Source organism: Heterodontus francisci, chromosome 36 (assembly GCF_036365525.1).
Source record: "Heterodontus francisci isolate sHetFra1 chromosome 36, sHetFra1.hap1, whole genome shotgun sequence".
NCBI lineage: Eukaryota > Metazoa > Chordata > Chondrichthyes > Heterodontiformes > Heterodontidae > Heterodontus > Heterodontus francisci.
The window spans coordinates 18,099,012-18,122,802 of NC_090406.1; the positions used below are offsets into that span (position 1 = coordinate 18,099,012).

Genomic DNA, 23,791 nt, shown 5'->3' on the forward strand with positions numbered 1-23,791 from the left:
GGAAGCCTTTCCCATGCTCTTGTTGATTTCTACATCAAGAGACAGGTTACTGGTGATAGTTGAGCCTAGGTAGGTGAACTCTTGAACCACTTCCAGAGCGTGGTCGCCGATATTGATGGATGGAGCATTTCTGACGTCCTGTCCCATGATGTTCGTTTTCTCGAGGCTGATGGTTAGGCCAAATTCATTGCAGGCAGCCGCAATCCTGTCAATGAATCTCTGCAGACACACTTCTGTGTGGGATGTTAATGCAGCATCGTCAGCAAAGAGGAGTTCCCTGATGAGGACTTTCCATACTTTGGTCTCCGCTCTTAGACGGGCAAGGTTGAACAACCTGCCATCTGATCTTGTGTGGAGGAAAATTCCTTCTTCTGAAGACTTGAACGCATGTGAGAGCAGCAGTGAGAAGAAGATCCCAAACAGTGCGAGAACACAGCCCTGTTTCACACCACTCAGGATAGGAAAGCGCTCTGATGAGGCGCTGCTATGCTGAATTGTGCCTTTCATATACTTAATAGCTTTGGTGGACATCCGATCTTTGCTAGTGGTCTGAAGAGACCACGTCTGCTGACAAGGTCAAAGGCTTTGGTGAGATCAATGAAAGCAACGTAGAGGGGCATCTGTTGTTCTCGGCATTTCTCCTGTAGCTGGCGAAGGGAGAACAGCATGTCGATTGTGGATCTCTTTGCTCAAAAGCCACACTGTGCCTCAGGGTAGACATGCTCAGCCAGCTTCTGGAGTCTGGTTAAAGCGACTCGAGCGAAGACTTTCCCCACTATGCTGAGCAGAGAGATTCCACAATAGTTGTTGCAGTCCCCGCGGTCACCCTTGTTCTTATAGAGGGTGATGAAATTGGCATCACGCATGTCCTGTGGTACTGCTCCCTCATCTCAGCACAGGCAAAGCAGTTCGGAGAGTGCTGAGAGTATAGCAGGCTTGGCACTCTTGATTATTTCAGGGGTAATGCCGTCCTTCCCAGGGGCTTTTCCACTGGCCAGAGAATCCATGGCATCACTGAGTTCCGATTTTATTGGCTGTTCGTCCAGCTCATCCATGACAGGCAGAGACTGGGCTGCATTGAGGGCGGTCTCAGTGACAACATTTTCCCTGGAATACAGTTCTAGGTAGTGCTCCACCCAGTGGTCCTTTTGCTTGTGTTGGTCAGTGATTGTGTCCCCTGATTTAGACTTGAGGGGGGCGATCTTCCTGATGGTTGGCCCAAAAGCTCTCTTAATGCCATCATACATTCCTCTGATGTTTCCGGTGTCGGAGGCCAGCTGAATATGACAGCATAGGTGTTGCCAGTAGTCATTTGCGCAGTGCCTGGCTGTTCTTTGTGCAGCACTACTTTAATTGTTATGGGATGTTAACTCGCTGGGGGCTTTCTTGTACTTCAACAGTGCAATGCGCTTAGCGACTATGACAGGTTCCAGCTCTTCAAAGTGAGATTGAAACCAATCTGTGTTCTGCTTCACACATTTGCCATAGGTGGTCGTTGCTGAGTCATAGATGGTGCCTCTGATGTGGGCCCACTTAGTCTCTGCATCCCCTGTAGGAGTGTTTTGAAGGGCTTTTTCAAGTGAATTTAGAAACTTATGTAACATACATTTATTACAATATTATTTTGCCTATTTTCACTGTTTTCAATTTCTTTAAGCCTCATCCGCCATCAGAAGCCAGTAGCCATGCATTCTTGGAGCTTCTCAGCCCATCTCCCACTCCTTTACAACTCCCAGCAGTGTTAAAATTCTGGAAACTTCCAGGAGTATTTCCCTGAACTACACACAATCTAGCTAATGTTCCGAATCTCAGGCACATTGCAGAATGTAACAAGTCTTGTTTATACTCAGCAGAGGGAACAGTATGATCTCGAAAACAAGCCTTGTTAAAAAAGGTTTTGTTCAACAATTCAGCTCCTTTTATCGCCATGACACCAGGGAGATGGGTTAAAAAAAATTACAAACATACTTTGAAGAACAATATCAAAGACAGTTTCAGCTACAAATCATGCCAGTCAATGTCAAATGGTGTTCCTTATTGTCGCTTTCAGTTTGCCAGCAGAGAAAATGACTGTAAATGGGAAGTGATATTAACAGGATTTCAATGCGATATGATGTAGCTTTAGTCTGCAATGAAATCACTATGATATAGAAAGAAAGAAACAAAAGGACTTTTATGACCTCAGGATGCCCCAGAGGGCTCTAGAGTACATGAATACTTTTGAAGTGTGGTCACTGTTGAAATGTAGCCAATTTGTATACAGCAATGTCACACAAACAGCAGTGAGCTAATGGCCAGATAATCTGTTTGTGATGTTAGTTGAGGGATGAATATTGACCAGAGGGAGAACAACAAAAACTTGTATTTATGAAGAGCCTTTAACATAACAATAGGTCGCAAGGTGCTGCACGGAGGCATTATAAAACAAAGTGTAACACTGAAACACATAGGAGATATTAGGGCAGATGACAAATAACTTGGTCAAAGAGATAAGAAGCGTCTTTAAGGAGGAGAATGAGGTAGAGAAGTACAGAGGTTCCAGGAGGGAATTCCAGAGATTAAGCCCAGGTGGCTGAAGGTATGGCCACCAATGGTGGATGTCATCAGCGTACATATGGAAACTGACGCTGTGTTTTCGGATGATGTGTCGCCGAGGAGCAGCATGTAGATGAGAAATAGGAGGGTCCCAGGGATAGATCCTTGAGGGACACCAGAGATAGCTCCACTGCCCACTCTTCTTCAAAATAATGTCATGGGACCATATGCATCCACCTGATGTTATATAAAGGGCTGGGATATGCCAAGTGTGAAGGGTTAATACCCTCTGGATTTCTCTAACTTTCTATGGCTGAGTCTGTTTTACTAATAAAGCATTTCTGTCCTGTATGTGGCCTTTCTCAATCTGCTACTCAACCTCATGACCTTTAAACCAACTGGCTGAAATGAACGTGGATATAAGGAACTTCAACATATGCCCAGCAACATTAAAAATCTCACCTAGGTCCCGTGGATCTATTTTGAAATCCATCTCCTCAAATTACTGCCACCCTAGCAAAAGTCTGTATCTTGGTGTAATACAGTGACGGACCTGCACACACCAGTACGATACCTCTATGATATATAAGTAGCAATATTTAAATTGCTATAGCGCAATCACTTGTGAAATTCTGTGGAAATGTGGATTTAATCTCCAGCAACAGACAAGTAATAACTGCATATGATGAGGGGGAAAATGAAGTGTTATCTGCACATTCTCTCCTCCACCATCAGTGCACAGTGGCAGCAGTGTGTCCAATATACAAGATGCACTGTCAACAACTCGCCAAGCCTCCCTTGACAGCATCTTCCAAACCCGCAACCTCTACTCCCTAGAAGGACAAGGGCAGCTCTTTCTTTCTTTTCTTTTGGGCCTCCTTATCTCGAGAGACAATGGATAAGCGCCTGGAGGTGGTCAGTGGTTTGTGAAGCAGCGCCTGGAGTGGCTATAAAGGCCAATTCTAGAGTGACAGACTCTTCCACAGCTGCTGCAGAGAAATTTGTTTGTCAGGGCTGTTACACAGTTGGCTCCCCCCTTGCGCCTCTGTCTTTTTTCCTGCCAACTACTAAGTCTCTTCGACTCGCCACATTTTAGCCCTGTCTTTATGGCTGCCCGCCAGCTCTGACGAACGCTGGCAACTGACTCCCACGACTTGTGATCAATGTCACAGGATTTCATGTCACGTTTGCAGACGTCTTTATAGCGGAGACATGGACGGCCGGTGGGTCTGATACCAGTGGCGAGCTCGCTGTACAATGTGTCTTTGGGGATCCTGCCATCTTCCATGCGGCTCACATGGCCAAGCCATCTCAAGCGCCGCTGACTCAGTAGTGTGTACAAGCTGGAGATGTTGGCCACTTCGAGGACTTCTGTGTTGGAGATACGGTCCTGCCACCTGATGCCAAGTATTCTCCGGAGGCAGCGAAGATGGAATGAATTGAGACGTCACTCTTGGCTGGCATACGTTGTCCAGGCCTCGCTGCCGTAGAGCAAGGTACTGAGCAGCAGACACATGGAAACACCACCACCTTCAAGTTCCCCTCCAAGCCACACACCACCCTGACTTGGAATTATATCACTGTTCCTTCACTGTCACTGGGTCAAAATCCTGGAACTCCCTTCCTAACAGCACTGTTGGTGCACCTACACCACAAGAACTGCTGTGGTTCAAGAAGGCAGCTCACTGCCACCTTCTCAAAGGCAATTAGGGATGGGCCACAAATACTGGCCTTACCAGCGATGCTCACATCCCATGAAAGAATTTTAGAAAAGGAACAGGAGTAGGCCATTCAGCTCATCGAGCATGTTCTGCCACTCAATTAGATCATGGCTGATCTGCACCTCAACTCCATTTTCCCAACATTGTTCCATATCCCTTGATAGTCACATCTAATAAAACTCCATTGATCTCAGTCTTGAAAATTTCAATTGGCCCAGCATCCACAACCTTTTGGGAGAGCGAGTTACAGATTTCTACTATCTTTTTTTGTGAATAAGTTCTTCCTGCTTTCACTTCAAAATGACCAAACTCTAATTTTAAGATTACACCATCTTGTTCTGGAATTCCCCACCAGGAGAAATTGTTTCTCCGTAAACCCCACCCAATTCCTTTATCATTTTAAACACCTTGATGAGATCCATCCTTAAGATGACTCGAGGGAATGCAACTTAGTTAATACAACCTCTCCTGACAATTTAACCATTTAGGCCCCGGGATCATTCTAATGAATCTGTGCTGTACCCCTCCTCAGGCCATTATATCTTTCCTGAAATTCAATGTCCAGATGGAATCTGGCCAAAGCTCTGTACAACTTTAGCATCACTTTCTCATTTCTGAATTGCATCCCTCTTGACAGAAAGGCCAACATTCCCTTAGCGTTTGTGGTTACTCTCTGATGTTCTCTTCTAATCTTGGGATGTTGAAACCATTTGTAGCATCCCAACAAACTCAGCACAGTTCCAAAGATTGAACCTGTGGCCCTTTCTGCTCTCTAACTGCTCAGCTACCTCTTGGCAGCCTCCTTCATGACTCAAAGAGTTCAGTTTATGATGTTCATGTGCAGACCTGTTATATAGTTAGTCAGAAAGCCTGTTCAGTGGATGAGGTGATGTTTCTGGCCTGTTCAAGGTGCCTGAGGGAAGACACCTTTTACTTCAGCTGATAACACAGAATTATTTTATCCACTAACAAAACAGCTGGATTGCCTATGCTCCAGGCAGGTGTAGACAAGTCCACAATCATATGCTGAGCATTGGGCATATCTCTCCTATGATAGCCAGTTATTCTAATTCCCTCCCAAGTATTCAAAACCCAGAACTCAACTGCTGCCGGCTCGATTGCATTGAAACCATCAGAGAATTGTTGATACTAAATCATCTGGTCATTCTCCCATAATCATATGAAGTGAGAGAACTCCATAAAGCAGAAATACATTGCTGCAAAACCTTTTTTTATTTAACCACATGATTAATTTATTTCAGCTATCACCTTGAAGTGACATTTTGAATAGTAAAAGCATCTTGCCATACTCTACTATCTGAGTGTGTCAGTGATGGCCAGTTGGTAGCACTCTTGCCTCTGAGTTGGAAGATTGTTGGTTGATAGTCCCGCTCCAGGACTTGAGCACAAAAATCAAGACTGACGTGCCAGTGCAGTACTGAGGGAGTGTTGCACTGTTGGTGGTGCCGTCTCTTGGATGAGACATTAAACTGTGCCCTCATCTGCCTTCTCAGGTGGATGTGCAAAATCTCATGGCATTATTTCAAAGAAGAGCAGGGGAGTTATCAGTGGTGCCCTGGCCGATGTTTATCGCTCAATAAACATCACAGAAATAGATTATCTTGCCATTACCACATTGCAGTTTGTGGGAGCTTGCTGTGCACAAATTGGCTGCTATGTTTCCTACATTACAGCAATGACAACATTTCAAAGGTACTTCAGTGGCTGTATGGTGCTTTGGGATGTTCTGAGGTCATCAAAGGTGCTATATAAATGCAAGTCTTTCTTTCTTTCAGTGTGTGAAAGAATGGTCATGCGCTGAAGGGTGCTGGCAGTGTTCCAGTACCTGACCCAACTCACTGCACTTCATGCCTGAGTGTGGATATTGAGTTTTGACAGGCAATATCACCATGGGGAACAACATAGCATAACTTGATCCTAACCCTACCCTCCCATACTCATACATACACACACACTTTTCATCAGAGGCATTTGATCAAACAGCACATTTACCATCGAGGCGCAAGAAAAATACAGACACCAGGCTAAAAGTGGGCAGATTATGAGGAGTGAACAAAAACATGGTCAAAGGGGTGGGTTTTAATATTGGTCTTAAAGTGGGGCGGGGGGAGGCGGGGAGGGATATGGAAAGGCAAAGGAATTTAGAGAGGGAACTCCAGTGAATGAAGCCTAGACAGTTGAAGGCATTGCAGTTAGTAATAAAGCAAGGTGGGGGTTGGGGAGGGGTTGGTGTGTGCAGAGGCTGGTATCAAAGGAATGGAGTACTGGGGGGAGTGTGTTATGGGGCTGGAGAAGGTTGAAAGCCAGGGGGAAAGGGATAAAGCCAGAGGGACGAAAAGACAAAGCTAAAAACTTTAAATTTGAGTCACCCATGAACAAGGACTCAGTGCTCAGTTCCAAAACCTAGCAGTATAGTAGCAGAGACAGTGTGAAATCCATGTGGGGAGGCCTCCCAATGCATCCATGGCCCACCTTATGTTTTCTGTTTCAGCATAAAGACTAACAGCCCCTGCCACAAGCAAATGATGGTAGGGATGTAGGGTTTGGCAACCTGCCTGCTTTCTTTGCCTCCCACCCCACAATCTGTCATGAGAGGGGTGATGGTTGTCACTGGACCAGCAGTAGAAGGCCAAATGCTGGCCTTTTTTGGAGGAAGAAAGAACTTGCATTTATAGAGTGTCCTTCATGACCTCAGGACCTCCCAAAGCACTTTAAAGCCAATTAAGTACTTTTTGCAGTGTCGTCACTCTTGTAATGTAGGAAACCTGATAGCCAATTTTCACACAGCAAGATCCCACAAACAGCAATCTGATCATCTGTTTTCAGTGACGTTGGTTGAGGGATGAATATTGACTATGTCACTAGGAAAACTCCCCTACTCTTCTTTGAATAATGCCATGGGATCTTCTACCTCCACCTGGAAGAGTAGATGGTGTCTCCATTTAATGGCTCAACCAAAACACAGGACCTGATTCTGCAGCACTGCTGCAGTATTGCCCTGAACTATCAGCGTAGATAATGTGCTCAAGTCGCTGAAGAGCGACTTGAACCCATGCCCTTCAAACTCAGGCGAGAAAGCAGCCACTGAAGACAATGCTGAGACCTAAGAAGGCCCATTAATGCGCACCTTTCCCTCTCCTCCGGAACCATCCACTTAATGTTTTTAGGCTTCATCCCAGTCCAAGGCTTAAAATAAAAATGTGACAGTTCTTATCTTTGGGGCTCTTCTTCCCCCTTTAAGTGGAATCTCTCTTCTTCCAGTGCAGCAACACTGCTACATTGCACAGTGGTGGTTTCAGTGCTTAAGTTAGGCTTAGGGCAAGATGGCCATTGGAAGTCCCATCCTGATCTTCCTGTGATGGGATTGGGAAATCCAGCCCAATAAGTCTAAATCTGAACAATTTCTTAGAAATCAGACGCTGATGTTAAGATACACACAATTAATAAGGCATTTGTTTTTATTGTTTAGATAGAAACCGAGATAGTGGCACTGATCGAAGCTCACAATGTTCCTAATCAATACCATGGATTCTGTTTAATGTTAGTAATTAGATGATTGACGCATTTTGTTTCATCTCTATTGCAACATCCCAGCGAACAGGCTTCAACAGGCACCTAATTCATCAGCCTGTGACGTCACGAGGGCTGAGTCTTTGATAGGTTCAAATGACACAACAGACAGAATGGATCCTGTTACTTGTGGTGTTTGGTTTTTGAAACGTCTCCTTGGCGATACCGGCCCAAGTTACGCAGAAAGAAAAAATACACTCCACCTTCTCCTACTGAGGGGATTAAGCTCTTTAACAAGCTTCAAAGTAATTAATTCTACGATCAGATGCGGGTGACCCACAGTGCATGGATTTCTTTAGAATCGTGCTTGTATGGTGCTACTGCTGCTGACTTCCATTGGCTCTCAGCCACAATCTGAAGCTTTTCTCTCCAATGCTACTTTTTCTTTCCCTCCTGGCTGGTAGATTTTGCAATAAGCTGTTAGCAGAAATTCGTAAGAACACGGTGGCTGATTAATCACTATGCACTAAAAATATCGCTTCAGCCGGTTTTGTGCTGTTACAAATGTTGGTCATGTGGCACGACCTTCCTTTTTAGCTGATTCTGTTTAACTCCTTGACTCTGCAATGCCCATTAACCTTTGAAACTGCCAACCACTTAGATATAGCGTGTTGTTCCCAATGTATTCACCAGCAGGTTCATGGTTAAGGTGGGGGACCCAGAGCTCAAAATTACTAACAGTAGGCACCACATTGACTGCAAGAGATGCCAACTTTTCTTTTAGAAACAATTTGATGAGACATTTTGCACAGCAAATAGACTGCTATAAACTGAACAACAACTCACAGTATATTGTAGATTTTTACTACACATTAATTTCATCGACATTAGTCTTTCCCTGAGCAGAAAAGCAAAATAATAAATATATATGGTACATGATCATGAGTAGATTTCTGTCTTCTTTCTCACAAACCAAACAGACCTTGTTAGTGGTGTCTGCCATGGCACAGGTGGTAGCCCTCTTGCTATAATCAGAAGGTGTAGGTTCAAGTTCCACTCCAGAGAAGTGAACACAAAAATCTGAGCTGACACTTCAGTCCAGTACTGAGGGACTGCTGCACTGTCAGAGGTGGTGTCTTACGGATGAGATGTTAAACCAAGGTTCTGTTTGCCTTCTCACATGCAGGGCAATTATCCTTGCTGTCTTGGCCCATATTTATCCCTCAGCCAAAATCACTAAAACAGATTATCTGGTCATTATCACATTGCTGTTTGTGGAAGCTTGCTGTGCGCAAATTGGCTGCTGCATTTCCTACATTACCACAGTGACTACGTGTCAAAGGTACTTCATTGGCTGTAAAGTGCTTAGGGATGTCCTGAGATTGTGAAAACCACTGTATCAATGCAAACCTTTCTTTTTTACTCATAAGGAGCTTTTATATTTGGGGAAAGTGGTGCCAGAGAGGAGCCCAGTGCAGGGCTCTCCCATATCCATATGGTGATGGTCTTCATCAGGAGCCAGGGAGAAGAGGAACCACCACATTCAACAGCAGCTTTCAAGGCCTACAAATATAGGTCTCTGCTGCCGAAGGAACAAGGTAAACGAGGCAGTTAATATTACCAACTGCAGCTGATGGTGAGAGAGCTATGTGTTTACTGTTGGCAGTAGTTTTTAAAAATGTAATAGGCATGACAGACAGGAATCCATCACCTGAGTGCCTTTTATCAACAACAATGTCCACCTTTAATGTAGAAAAACGTACCAAGGCACTTCATGGAGATGCAATCAAAGAAAAAATGGAGACAGTACCAAGGCAGATATTAGGAGGGGTGACCAAAGAGGTGAGTTTAAAGGAGGGTCTTGAAGTAGGAGACAGAGGTATGGAGTTGGAGGTGTTTATGAAGAAAGCTCCAGAGCATAGGGCCAAGGAGACTGAACACACAGCCACCAATGGTAGGGTGATGGCGAGGGTAGGTTTCACAAGAGGACTGAGTCAGAGGAACAGAGAGTTTGGGCATTATAGGTAGTGTGACTTAGTACAGGATAGGAAATAGGTATCTAATTTTTGGAATAGCTGAAATATACAGAAGATGGCTGGGAGACCAGCCAGCAGAGAATTGGAATATTTGCATCTGGAAGTGACAAAGACATGGATGAGGGTTTTAGTAGCAAATGGCGGAAGTAGGGGCAGAGTTGGATGATGTGACATAGGTGGAAGTAGGCAGTCTTTGTGATGGACAAGATATGGGATTGGAAACTCAACTAATGTCAAATAAGACATTAATATTGCAAATGGTTTGATTCAGCTTGAAAGGAGCAGGCTGTCCTATGTGGCAAAGGTGCAAAGTTTGTGGCGGGAGCTGAAGACAATAGCTTAATGTTTAGCTGGAGACTGGATGTCGAACAATCACTCTGAAAACACAGAGGCAGTGGAAGGGTTGAGAGAAATGGTGCAGAGGTAGAGCTGGGTGCTGTTAGTGTACTTATTGAAGCTGACTCCATGTATGTGGATTATTTCGCCAAGGAACAAATGAGGAAGGAGGAGGAGGTGGTAAAGGACAGATACTTGAGAGATTCCGGAGGTAACAATGCAGGAAGAGAAGCCATTGCTGGAGGTGCTGTGGATACGATTGGATTAGTAAGAATGGAACCAAGTGAGGGCAGTCCAACTGAGCTGGATGATGGAGAAGAATAGTGTGGCCAACCACATTAAAGGCTGAATAGAGGCCGAGGAGAATGAGAGGAAACTTGATTGGAGAGATTGAAACAGGAAGTTGCAGGAATGATACGCACGCATCTGGGAGGGTTCAAGGACATTGGGGAGTAATGGGAAATTGGAGGTGGAGTGGTAGCTTGCAAGGACAGGATTTTCTTTTTTAGATGGGAGAGGATTTAAAGTGTGAGGGACAGTACCCGTGAAAAGGGGATATTTTACAATGTCTGCTGGCAAGGGGACCAGAAAGTAAAACAAGTCTGTTCTTTTTCCACTCTGTCCATTTTCAGTTTAATTTTTCCGTAGAGCAGCTTTTTTGTTTATAAAAGAACGTTATTAGTTTACTACCTTGGTGAAAAAAAAAATCTTGAGGCATTGCATATTCCCAGAAATATCTGGCAGGGCAGCAGGACTTTAAATTCATGGACAACAATCCCATCATAATTAAAATTAAAATTCTATGCTCCATAATACTGGAGTTTAACTGCTTTGCAGAGGCTATGAACAGCCTTTTATTACCCAATGATAATGTTGAGTTGAAGCATGCAGAATTCCAATGAAACCTCTATATTTCAAGCTCTAATATTTTTTCTCCCAGTTCATGTCTCTGATCTCCTGACTCATGCTGAGGTACAGTTCCTTGGACGCTGGTAATCTTTTGGTACTTGGATAGGTTTTAGGAGCAAGAGCCCTGGTTGATCTATATTCTCCCCTTTCTAGTCTCGGAACACGCAAGGTTAATAATAATGTCCCAACACTACCCCTTCTAGCCCTGGTACAGACTGGAAGTCAACATTGGGATCTTGTGTACATGCCAAGGCTTGTCGATTGAGCCATCAGGTGAGTTTAGAGCAGAATTACATCTTATTGCTGATTCAATTGGCTGACATGTTCGTTTACATTTCAGAAAAAAACTTCAGGATGCAGGCATGTTATGATTCCCGTGGAGACCACCAACAAACCAAAAGAATCAAAACCACTGACTGACCTCAATTTAGGAAACCAAACCAAACAGACAAGATTTCACTTTTATAAATTTTACTTTAACACTCAAACCAAAACCAACATATATTAAACATGAAGCAACAGAGAGATCACGGTCAATATATATTACAAATTATACCTTAACTATCAGATACAACAGAGATGGGTCTCATGGTTTCACTGGGCAGACCACCCAGCCTATATGAAACCAAATTACAGTCACGCAGTTCTTTACAACTCTGAAGTTCCTCAGGTAGACTTTAGGCTCCTTTCTTCAAGGATTTAACCGCTGTTCTTCTTCCGATAGCAGTGCCCTCTCAATCTGAACTCCACAGGTGCCGGCTTCATCACGAGGCACACTTCTTCAGAACCTCCTTAGCTCAGCTCACGACAGTCTTGATAGCGTGGATTTACCAGTCTTCCCTTTATTCGAGTGCCACAATGACAACCTGTGCACTGTATGACCGGGACTGGTTAGTTGGCTACTTCAAGTAACAGGAACAGCTCCTGGATTCAGTCTTCTGTTTCCCGGCTGTCCACTCCTGCCTGATCTGCCTGGTCTGTCTGATCTGGGGGAGGACTCTGTCTCCTTTTATCTGGTTCTAACCTGCATCAGTTTCCCTGGAAACCTGAAGTTGTTTTTCCAGCTTCTGTTTCAGTTTTTAGGTTCCATTTCTGTTTCAATACTAGTTTCCCCTCTCAGTAAGGGTCTAAAAACAAAAAGCATTACAACCACAGATTCTATCACAGGCATCACTGACAAGGTCGGCGTTTATTGTCTATCCCTAGTTGAAAAGTGGTTTCATACAACTGGTTGGCTTGTGAGGCCACTTCGATTTTAGTCAAGCCCAGAATTTTAAACAAAAATTCACAATATGTACAATAAGGGTTGCAAGAGAAATTAAGGGCATCATTGCATACTTGAGAGAAAAAGGAAATTTATATTTATAACACCTAATCACATCTCTGAGCTACTAAAAACACCGCACAATGAATTATTTTGAAGTACAGTGACTATTGTTATGTCAGCAAACTTAACAGCCATTTGGTGCACAGCAAGATTTCAAACAACGAGACAAATGACCAAGTAATCTGATTTTGCTAGAATTGGCTAAGGGATGATTGCGGGCCAGGACACAAGAATAATTACTGCTCTTCACTGATTTTTTTTTTAGGGTAAATAGATTTTATTAATTTGCCCTCCTAGTGTCGAGCTTCACATACCAATGGGGCATATCAAAAATTCCAGTGTGGAGATCATCAGTCTTTACAAGATTTCCATCCATTATGTAGAACATGATGCCCTTCAGGCTCGAATTCCCAAAATATGATCCCCAAGAGTGAAACTCAAATTCTTGAAAACTGCCTTTTAACCATCACTTGAACCACCAGAACAGGCAGATGAGGGGATTATTTAACATCTCATCCAAAAAATGGTAGCTTTAACTGTGCAGCACTTCCTCAAATGCTGGACTGGAGTGCTGGATTAGATGATAAACTCAATGTCCTGCTAAAGTTCTTGAAATTACCTTCATCTGACCAAGAAGTGGAAGTGCTACCAACTGAGACAAGGTGATACAGCAGGTGCATTGAAGTTAATTGTTGGATCTTGTCTTGTACCGGTACATTTACCTGTGAGGACATTTGTCCCTTTAATGCTTAAACAAATGAGAAATTAACCAATGCCTTTTTCTTTTACTGCCAGGGAAAATCGTAAATGGTTGTGGCTAGTAGTAGTACCGGACACTGCGGCCTACCATCCTTTTTCTCGCCAGATGCAAGCTGACTGCTTCTGTATAATATGAATGAGATCCAATGGCCCTGATATTAATGGGGAGACAGGGAGGGAGCAGGGCTTCAGTCAGTGCCCGGGAAACCTGGATTGCAGAGTTCAAATTTCCGGCCGATAGCTAGACAGTGTGAAGGCTGCTGGCTGCAAGTGCGGAAGCCTGTAGTACAAGGCAGCAGACAGATACAAATGGGGACAGACCCCAGCAATTGAGAAGATGGTGAGTGTGGTGGTGGTGGTGGAGGTGGGGGGGGGGGGGTGTTGCGAGGGAGGTGCTACAGTTGGGGTGGCTTGGAGCACAGTAGAGGGAGAGAATGCGGGGGAATGAGAGAGACATTGCAGGGGAGAGAGATCGCGAGGGGGGAAGCAGATCATAGCAGATTTGTGTGGAGGTCTTGGGGCAAGCATTCTTGCTCATTCTGGCCCACAAGCGGTGGGAAAATCATTTACCTACTGGATCTGATGGCTCAAGCCTCCGTTTAGTTGTTGGGCTACCTGAATCCTGGGAAAGCTGGACCTCGGGTGAAAGGTCTGAAGCATGCAACCTCATTTAAATACTAAAATCGCTGACCTGGGTTACTCGGCCGACCACCAAACCTGACCAGTTAAACTGGAAGTAGGTGCCTTCGTGGTGGCCTGGGGTCCGTTTTCCTATTTTTAACAATTTAACATCCCCCCACTGCCCCCCTCTCCCTCCCCACTTCCCAGCCCAACATTATCTCAGCTGTCCTAGGGAGGGGAGTGTCAACAATAAGCTAGAAAGAATTGCCTTGAAGGGCCTGTATGTGCCAGCTATCAGGCCATTTGGAAGTATTTGATTATTAATGATATTTGATATACATCCGATATGTACATGATGCAGAATATAATGATAGAGTACAGAAGTGCAACATCAGCCGAAGCTCAGTTGGTAGCACTCTCATCTCTAAGTCAGAAGGTTATGGGTTCAAGTTCCACTCCGAAGACTGCAGCACAAAAACCTAGGCTGACGCACCGCTGCACTGTCAGAGGTGCTGCTTTTTAGATGAGATGTTAAACCAAGACCCTGTCTACTCTCTCAGGTGGATGGGAAAGATCTCATGGCACTATTTTGTAGAAGAACAGGAGTTCTCCCTGGTGTCCTGCGGGCAAGATCAGGTCCAGCTGTGGTGACACCTAGAGTAGAATAGACTGATTACTCTCTAGGCTCACTGATAAAGAGCGGCCATGCTTGAGAAACCCAAAAACTATGGGCTGAATTTTGTTCCGCTCTTGGAAGCAGGCGAGGAGACAGGGGGTGGGGGGACAAAACAAATGGCAGGGTGCACCATTCCCGATGTTGCCTGGGCCCCTGCCATTTGGTCCAGGGTGGTGAAGGCTGAGAACGGCCTTCCTGCCCCAGGCCAACTGAAGTCTTTAAGTAGCCAATTAATGGCCACTTAAGGGCCTCTTCTCACCTCCACCTCAATTTTGCTGAAGGTGGAGGGGTCTGTCACCACAGGGAGACACCACCAGGTAAAACCTGGCAGCCTCCTAGCAGGGTTGCGGGATCCCTCCTTTGGGAGTGATCCAGGGTTCCCAGAGAGCTCCTGGCAGTCATTGTCACCCCCCCCCCCCCCGCCCCCAGTAAAGACAAGCACCCCCACCCTCACCAACCACCACCACCCCCCCCCCCCCCCCATGCCACCCTGTCACCAGGGCCTGCCTCACTGTCTCTGGCAACACTGACCCCACTTACCTCTCCTGGGGTCTCCCATACTGCAGGGCTCCTTGCAGTACCAGCAGTGGCCACTGCTCCCAGTTTAGCTGGCAGCTCTAGAGGTGGGAGCTCGTCCCTTAAAGGGACGGTGACCCCAACGGGTGGGTAGTTAATTGGTTCTCCTCCCCCTCCCCACCTTCTGGCCCCCTGCTAGGACCCCCGTCGCTGGAATAAAATATGGCCCTATGTCCCAGTGGGTGTTGAAGCCTTTATGAGAGGTAGAGAGAAGACATGGGAAGGACAATTTTGTTTTTAGAAAACATAGACACAGACAAATATACTTATATATAGTACTAAGCACCCCTGCAGTAACCGAAATATTGACTGAGGGGTTTTCTTGGATGAGGGTGAAGGGGTTCAGAAAAATGCTGACATAGTCAGAATGAATAATCATCATTTTTTCCAGGCACTCATGAGGAGGAGAGAGCTCCTATTCACAGTGGGAGTGCCGATATAGAAAGGGCTCTACCAGTGCTTTTTGTTGTGCAGTTTTGTGGGCTGTGTAATCACGTGTCAAGACAGTGATTTTTTTAAAGATAAAGAATGAGTAACAGACAGGTGGAGGTAGATTCCTGGCAACTGCTGCCTCAGAACATCCGCACCCAAGTTTTCACAGCTCATTAAACTGCCACACGCTACCAGCAGTTCTTACTGATAAAAGTGACTCAATCCAAAATAAGTCCATTAGCAAAATCTTTAAATACTTTAACTGTCAAGAGGTGGAGCATGGGGTGACGGGGTGCATGGGGTTAGTGGGGAAATAACTTTTGTATGATGGGTGTGCCAGTCAAACATACTTTTTTTGTGAAGGGGACAATTGGCCTTAACATTGGCACTGCCACATGTCCACCCTTACTGGAGCATAGAGGTTATTGGCATCTCTACGATTAAGATTTCACTGCCCGACAACCCTCAGCCCTACTTGTCCAATGAGAAATAGGTTTGAGCACAATAAGTGAGATTTGCTTTGACTGTTACTCTTCTTGTTCACTTGCTATCTAAAGAATAAAGCAGTTTAATGGTTCATATCTGGCTTTGTCTTATCAAATGTTTCTCATTCTGCTTTTAAAAAGAATGAAGTGTCTGACCTGCAAAAGACCAGGGAGGGGCAGGAAATAAATTTTTACAGGGGCTCTTCACTTGTCCACTATAACTTCGGGAGAACCCTGGAAAAAAATGACCACTGTGCCTATTCTGATCTTTTCCTACACTGCTCTTTACCCTATACTGGTGCTCTACTGAGGTGTTACTTGAGAGCCACGGATACCAGCTGTGTTATGGTATTATGATCTACATTTGGTTACCATCCCTAACCTTTCCCTCATACACTTATTTTAGCTTCTCCTTTGTGATGTATTTAGGCCATTTATCACATTGAAGGTGCTATGAAGGTTCATACTGGTGTTGTGATCTCTGGATCGTGTCTCAGAACGCTGATATAAATAAATAACCAAAAACTGAGTTCATTTTATTTTTATGTGATCATGATTTTTCAAGGAGGTGGTTTTGCTGCTCCTCACTTATTGAGGAACCCATTGGAACTCAAATTCTATTTCTCATCCTCATTTTGGTATAATTTTCTGACAAAGAGTTCGTACAAACCTTTTTGATGAATCGTCACATTGACTTGTTCAATGATGGAATGATAGACAGGATGAGTACTCACAGATGAAGACGCCCAGATAATTGATGGTGCAAAACTGGCCGAGTCAAAAAATCCAGACGTCGGCTTCTGGTGATGTCACTGTGGAGGAGTAGTAATTATTCATGTGCTTACCAACTTACATAACTTTTTTTGCTTCATAATTGTATAAAGTTCATGCAACATTTGAGAGAACAACCTAGAAAGATGCCATTTGATAATATACGATTGCTTAACGTGTTTATATGACATTACTTTATCTGCTATTGTAAGGGGTGTATCAGTCCATTTATTTTATTGTTAATTGGAGGTCTCATTGGCAATGTTGAGTTGCCTTAACAATTAAACATGACAAAATATGTTTTTAATGTTCATAAGGGAATTAAGAGAATACTGTCAACATGCTTAAAAAATGTTTTAAATTATACTGAGTAATAATAGAAATGTTTTTATTGCCCAAGTCAGAAAAATAACTTGCTGATCATTGCTCATTGGTCTGCCAGTGTGTACAATGTTAAGGCAAGTGCCAAGAGGTGCTTTGCATTACAGGTAAATCCATGGTTTCCATTCCTAATTCATTTGCTGCTCCAGCAGAGATTGGCAATAATTTGTCCAAGGAAAGCTGCAGTATGGATTTGAGAAAAGGCCGAGGTTCAATGAAATCCCTCATCTGGCTATCTTTCATGTCAACAAGTTCCATTGCAAAATCTATACGATTGCTCATTCCAGCATTACATTCCTAAATAAGACCGGATAGTAGAAGCCCTGAAATCCTATGGACCCTTGTAAGAAAATGGAAGTGCAAAATGGAAAATCAGAGGAAGGAGTGACCCTTATTGGTCCAAAGATTGAAATTATAATCTGTTTTTGTGGTGTTGGTTAAAGAATGAATGTTGACCAGGAAATTGGAAGAATTTCCTACCCTTCTTAGAAAAATGCTGTGGGATCCTTTACATCTACCTAAACAGTGTGGGGGGTGGGGAGCGGTGGTGGCGGAATCAGTCTTTATCTTAAAAGCAAAATACTGTGGATGCTTGAAATTCAAAATAAAAACAGAAAATGCTGGAAATACTCAGCAGGTTTGACAGCGTCTGTGGAGAGAGAAGTAAAGGTCTGTGACTTTTCATCAGAACTGGCAAAGGTTAGAAATGTAATAGGTTTTAAGCAAGTGAAGCGGGGTGGTGGGGGGGGGGAAGAGAACAAAAGGGAAGGTGTGTGATAGGGCAGAGAGCACCTCCACCCACCCCTGACTTCACTTGCTTAAAACCTATTACATTTTTAACCTTTGTCAGTTCTGTTGAAAGGTCACAGACCTTTACTTCTCTCTCCACAGATGCTGTCAAACCTGCTGAGTATTTCCAGCAATTTCAGCTTTTATTTCAGTCTTGATCTTATCCTGGAGATACGTTCTCGAGCAATGCTACACTTCTTTAGTACTGCATCAAACTGTCGACCAAGATTAGGTAACTCAAGTCCTGGAGTGGAGCTTGAAACCACGACTTTGACTCAAGAGTGAGAGGGCTGGCATTAAGCCTCTGACTCACGCTTTAATAAACTTATTTCTATGCCATTCCTCTGCTATTTTTACGGAGGTGTTAACCCAGTCATTTTGAAACAAAATAATGTTCTGGTCATACCACTTCTTGAGTCCTGATTATCAAGACATTCAAGTGCTGGAGGTAAGTGCAGAGAAAAGCCACGAGACTGGTTATAGACTCTGAGGTCTGAGCTCTGACCTAAGAATGGATAATGTTGAGTTTCTTTAGCTTGGAAAGCTGGCATCTAAGAGGTAACCTTATAGTTACATTTGGACAAGCTAAATCTGGAAATATGCTTCAATCTAAATTGCAACAGTAAAACAAAGGGGCACAGTTTCAAAGTAATATAAAGGCAAATTTCAGATTGATATCAGAAAGTCCTTCACACAAAGTGTGATCTCCACATGGAATGAACTCTTGGATGTATTACTAAAGGCAAAACTCCTAGAATAATTTAAGAACCATAACAATGCTGCAAAGTGGGTTATTATTGGATGAATGAACCAAGTTGAGCTGAACGTTTTATCTCATCTGCATTGAACGAGTGATTTTGTGATCTCTCCAACAGCAATTCATAGACTATTGTTATGACCCATTGAGAAGGGGTCTAGGGTTCCGTCTCAGCCTTCACCTGGTCTTACCGTAACAGGGTTTAATTTTAAGCACACCGTGTTTTTAGCTCCCCCTTGTTGAATCCTTGTTCACCACTTTCCAATTGTAAGGTAAAGAAACCAGCCAAACAGGTTTTCTTAGGTTTAAAGAAAAGTTGAAATTTATTAAACTTAAACTCTAATTTGGTTAATGCCTACGGATACACGATGCAGTATGCTAGTATGCATATATGATAAACACACATGCAGATAGAGACAGAAAAGAGCAGGAGAAATAAAGTGGAAAGGTTTGAGACAATCTCTGAAGATGGTTTTTGCATACTGTTCTTCAAGCTCACTTTAGAGTCCTTGATTGTAGGGAGATCTTGCTTTTCGTTGGAGTCCAGTATTCTTCTTAAACCTTGCTCGATGTGGGAGACTTTTCTCTCTTGAGGTTCATGTCTTGAGTGGATTTGGAGTTCCGTGAGAAAGAGATGGGAGCAGAAAGGAGAGGTCTTCTCAGTCCAGGAGCAAACAGTCTTTTTCTCTCAAACTGTCTGCACAATTCAAAAAAACTCAGGTTGCCCAGCAGGTTAGTCCTGTGACTAGCTGTTTGACCATGTCTGTTTGTAGATTCGGCCATCTTAGCAGTCATCCTGGAATGTGAGCTTCCTCACCTTCATTGTCTGGTGATCAGAGTCCATTGTGGGTTGAATGTCCTTTGTCTCCACAAGCACTGTCTGTTAGTATGTAAACGTTTTTTCCAGCCACAGCTGATCTGTTTAACGAGTCATTTCCTCGCTCCAACAACAGTTTAAAATCAATGTTCGTATGACAAAATTAGTATGCCTCATTCTTGGCAGATGGGGGTATGCATGACACTATGATTTCTTATTCAAGCAAAACATTTAGCATACAATATCCTGGTTCAACTATTAGTTGTTCTCAAACTTGTTTGTGAATCCATTGCTTGACGCACTTAATATTTTATAGGCTATCCAGCACATATAAGTCATTTTCACACCAACAATTTCTTGCAAAATACTGGACCAAGACACTAATATGACAAATTAGACTTTTTATATACGCAGCCATATGGATCCTCAGCCAAGTCAAACACTTGTTTGGCAAACACAATTTTTCATTTAGCAGGATTCAACTGCACATTTTTAAAAAATCAAAGAAAGCTTTCTATGATAGCTGACAAATGTAAAACTGAAAGAATATTGAACAGTTTGCTTCATTGAAAGAAGATGATACATCTTCTGTTTCTTATGGGGTGAGGTCACCATTGACTCATTCAGAAATTCTTGTTTGATGGGGTATAGGTCACTGATAGGTAATGACGTTACAGATAATATGACAACATTGCCCAAGATCTGAGAGCACCAATAAAAATAGTCCTGTTGTTTTAAATGCCATATTTGGAATCTGAGCATTCAGAGCCAGTAACGCCAGTTGGTACAACTGCAGGGAAGTTTTACAAGCGCAAAGGAGAATAAAAAAAACTGGCAGCCACCAACTTGCTTCTGTCCAGACTGACCCTCTAAGTACGCACTTTAACAAGTGATAGAGCCTGAAGGGCAAAAGAATGCAATGGCGCACCCCTCAACCATACAATGTGGGGGGGGGGGGGGTGGGGGGGGGGAGTGGTGGTGTCAAACAGCCCAGCATGTGGAACCATACTCAGTAAACATACCAGAGCCTCCCCTGCACAGCACCTCTCAAGTATGTCCATTCTTGCCAACACATTGAGTGCACATCTGTAACACATCGATGCATGAAAATGAAGGAAAAACTATTTCACATCTATATAACACCTTTAATGACCTTAGGACATCCCAAAGCACTTTACAGCCAAATCAGTACGTCAATCACTTTGTAATGTAGGAAACATGGCAGCCAATTTGAACACAGCAAGGTCTCAGCAACGGTAATTAAATAAATGACCAGCTCGTCTGTTTTGAGCTTTCGGTTGAGGGATAAGACACCAGGAGAATTCCCCTCGTCGTGTTCAATTAGATCCATTGGATCTTTTACATCTGTCTGAGAGGCAGACTCAGTGTTAACATCTCATCCAAAAGACTGCACCTCTGACAGCGCAAGACTCCCTCCCAGTATTGCGTTGAAGTGTCAGCCTAAGTTATGTGTTCAAGTCTCCAGGGTGGGGCTTGAACCCAAAACCTGCAGCCGCTGAGGTAATTAATTGTGTTGCCATTCAGCCAAGCCTGACACCAAGGAGGCCGCATGAGCACATGTTAAACTATTTCAACCTATTAAATGAATGTCTGCTGAAGTTTATAAAATATTTTTTTAAAACACTTATGGGCAAACACCATTCATGCACATGCACATGTTCTTACACAAATATAATTTCATTTTCCTTGCTTCATTGTTAATCTCCAAGTGATCCAAGGTGACACAGTGAAACTGCAGACGAGATTGAAGCTGCAGTCAAGATTCACCCCAGTGAGAGTTAAATTTTTTAAAAAATGTTTCTTTAGGACTTACTTTCTGTAGAAGGTGTTAAAAAAGAAACAATTGCATTAAAATTGGAATCCAAATGGTTAAACTAAATTATTTCTGAAACCAGAATCACAACGCAAAACTTTGAGGATTTTATGCCCAGACTCTTGCTAATAGTTTCATTGCAAGCTGCTATGAATCAGGATACCTTTTCCACATACATTTCATAACAAATCGGTTATGCACTGAACAGGAAATGACTGTACTACTGTGCTATGTGATTTTGTACTGCCACTTAATCAAAATCATAACCTTCGACTATTTGTATTCAAAATGATATCCCTTCATGTAATCATATTTGATATTTTCTTAAGATGGTCATCACGTCTAACTTGCCTCAGTCACTGGAGAGATGTGGTTTATTTTCCTTTGCTGGCTCCCGGCCCATGCTTATTCAGCTGTGAGCCCAGATGCTGATTACTCGACCCAAGCCCTCACTTGAAACTACCGACGACAGGCTGCTCTCTCACAGCAAACAACAGGAATGACCTCTTTCTTTAAACACTTCTGCTTTATCTCATTTCTGACCTCCAATAGCTGTTTTCAATAAAGTTCGGTGATTCTTATTTGTTGCTCAGATGTGGTTAATTTTTCTTTCCCTTCCTCCCCTCCATCCCCTGCCTCTTGGAGGCAGACAGCATGTTCTTTGATGTTTTTGCCATACAGAGGCCTCACCCTGTTATCTTTGCAGTTACATAAATGGACTGATTTCTGGAAGATTGCTTTTCGTTGCAAACATAACAGTGTAATGGTACATACCATGAGAGTCTGCTGTTTTGATCATCTGTGCAGGGCAGGAATGCTTGTTAGAGAAGTACATGTGCCTTGTTCTATCTCAGACTGTATTTTGGCTCCAAATACAATATAGTCTAGATCTGATCTTTGGCGACTGATATAAAATGTTCATAAGAGTGCTTGCATGGTTCAAAGCTGCAGTTTTAGGTTGAGATGAAAAACGTTTCTGACTGAATATGAGATGCCCCACTTTCATGTAACAATTAGCGTGGGGCTCACCAGATGTTTCAACAAGTTTGTCCTGTTATTTGGTGAACCATAAAATCCAGAAAGGATAAACCTTGGTCCTGTGCTGTCTTATCAGATCTCTGGACAGTGGGAGGGATGATATGCCTGGCCTCAGGATTCCTGAGTTATGAAAGCAAAATCACATAGCACAGTAGTACAGTCATTTCCTGTTCCATGCATAACCGATTTGATTACTCCAGCAAACTCTGATGGTCAATGTCTGTGTTGGATGAAGGCAGGGTATGGCTTATCTCTAAAATAAAAGAAAAATACTGCAGCTGCTGGAAATCTGAAACAAAAACAAAAAGTGCTGGAAATACTCAGCACGTCTGACCTCACAGACCTGAAACATTAACTTTGCTTCTCTCTCCACAGATGCTGCCAGACCTGCTGAGTATTTCCAACACTTTGTTATGGCTTATCTCTGATGCCCTGCAGTAAAATAGCCTTCTGACTCTCAGTATCACACCTCACATGAGAATAATGGGCTCTTATTCAAAATGTACCTGGAACCCACAAAGCAGTACCCCAGCATCAGATAATGCCTACACAAGAGAATTGAAGGGGAACTGTTTTCTGTTACAATTGTTTATGTCAATACGAAATGTTAAAGCGTCAGAACTTGCTGGAGTGAGGCATGTCATGGTGTATGCCATTAATTAGACTTTTTCCTGCACATTTCAGCTGAAAAATCTTTTAAATCGCAATTTACTAAAAGTGCGAGCTGATAACAGCACAGCGAGGGCAAAGGGGCGTCTGGGATCTCAGTGAACAGTGGGAGCTAAGGTGTCACCCCTTAACCAATGAGAATTTAGGGTTTAGAAAGAAACAGGAACAACAGAGAAGGAAATAGGGTGAATTAGAGACAAATCAGGCTTACCTCTAAAATAAAAGCAAAATACTGCAGCTATGAGGGGGAAAAAAGATTGGATTAAGAGAGTGAAACACAACGAGACAGAAGAAGTTGAATCTCATTAGAGGTTACAAACCTAAAAGTCTGGAACAGAAACTGAATCCACCTTGATCTTGCCCGCTTCCAGTTTTAATCGAGGCGGGACGAGAGGCAGACAACCGCTCGTATAAAGCGGTTGGTTATTTCAATGTTATAATTAGGCTTAGTTCTAACTTTAATGCCTTCATTTTAAAGTCATTCTATTTTTAACTAGGCCTCAAGACACTGGATGAAGGACTGAAAGGAGGAGAGATGGACTGAATCCATGAGGTAAGTGCTTTTACACCACTGCTTGTGGGCCAGGAGGAGCAGGAATGTTTCCTTCAGGTCCAATAAGCTACCAACTGAAAGCTGCCCCTCGACCCTGTGATCTGTCTGCTACCCCCATCCCCAACCCCTGACCACCAACTGTCGCCCCGACACCACCTTCCCCTTGATTACCATTGGCAGCTTCCACCAACCAACATCAAAACCCCCGTAATTGGACCTTTGGAGCCCCCATCCAGGG

General features: G+C 43.5%; 1 long non-coding RNA gene across 1 annotated transcript in view; it reads right to left on the bottom strand.

Moving 5' to 3' along the window:
* Positions 1–21,773, bottom strand: part of LOC137351623 (uncharacterized) — a 45,027-nt gene extending 23,254 nt beyond the window's left edge. Inside the window, exons 1-2 of the long non-coding RNA XR_010969530.1 lie at positions 21,645–21,773; positions 16,615–16,756 (exon numbers count right to left, since the gene is read on the bottom strand). This is a non-coding gene — a long non-coding RNA (uncharacterized lncRNA). The remainder of the gene's footprint in view (positions 1–16,614; positions 16,757–21,644) is intronic.
* Positions 21,774–23,791: the final 2,018 nt, after the last annotated feature.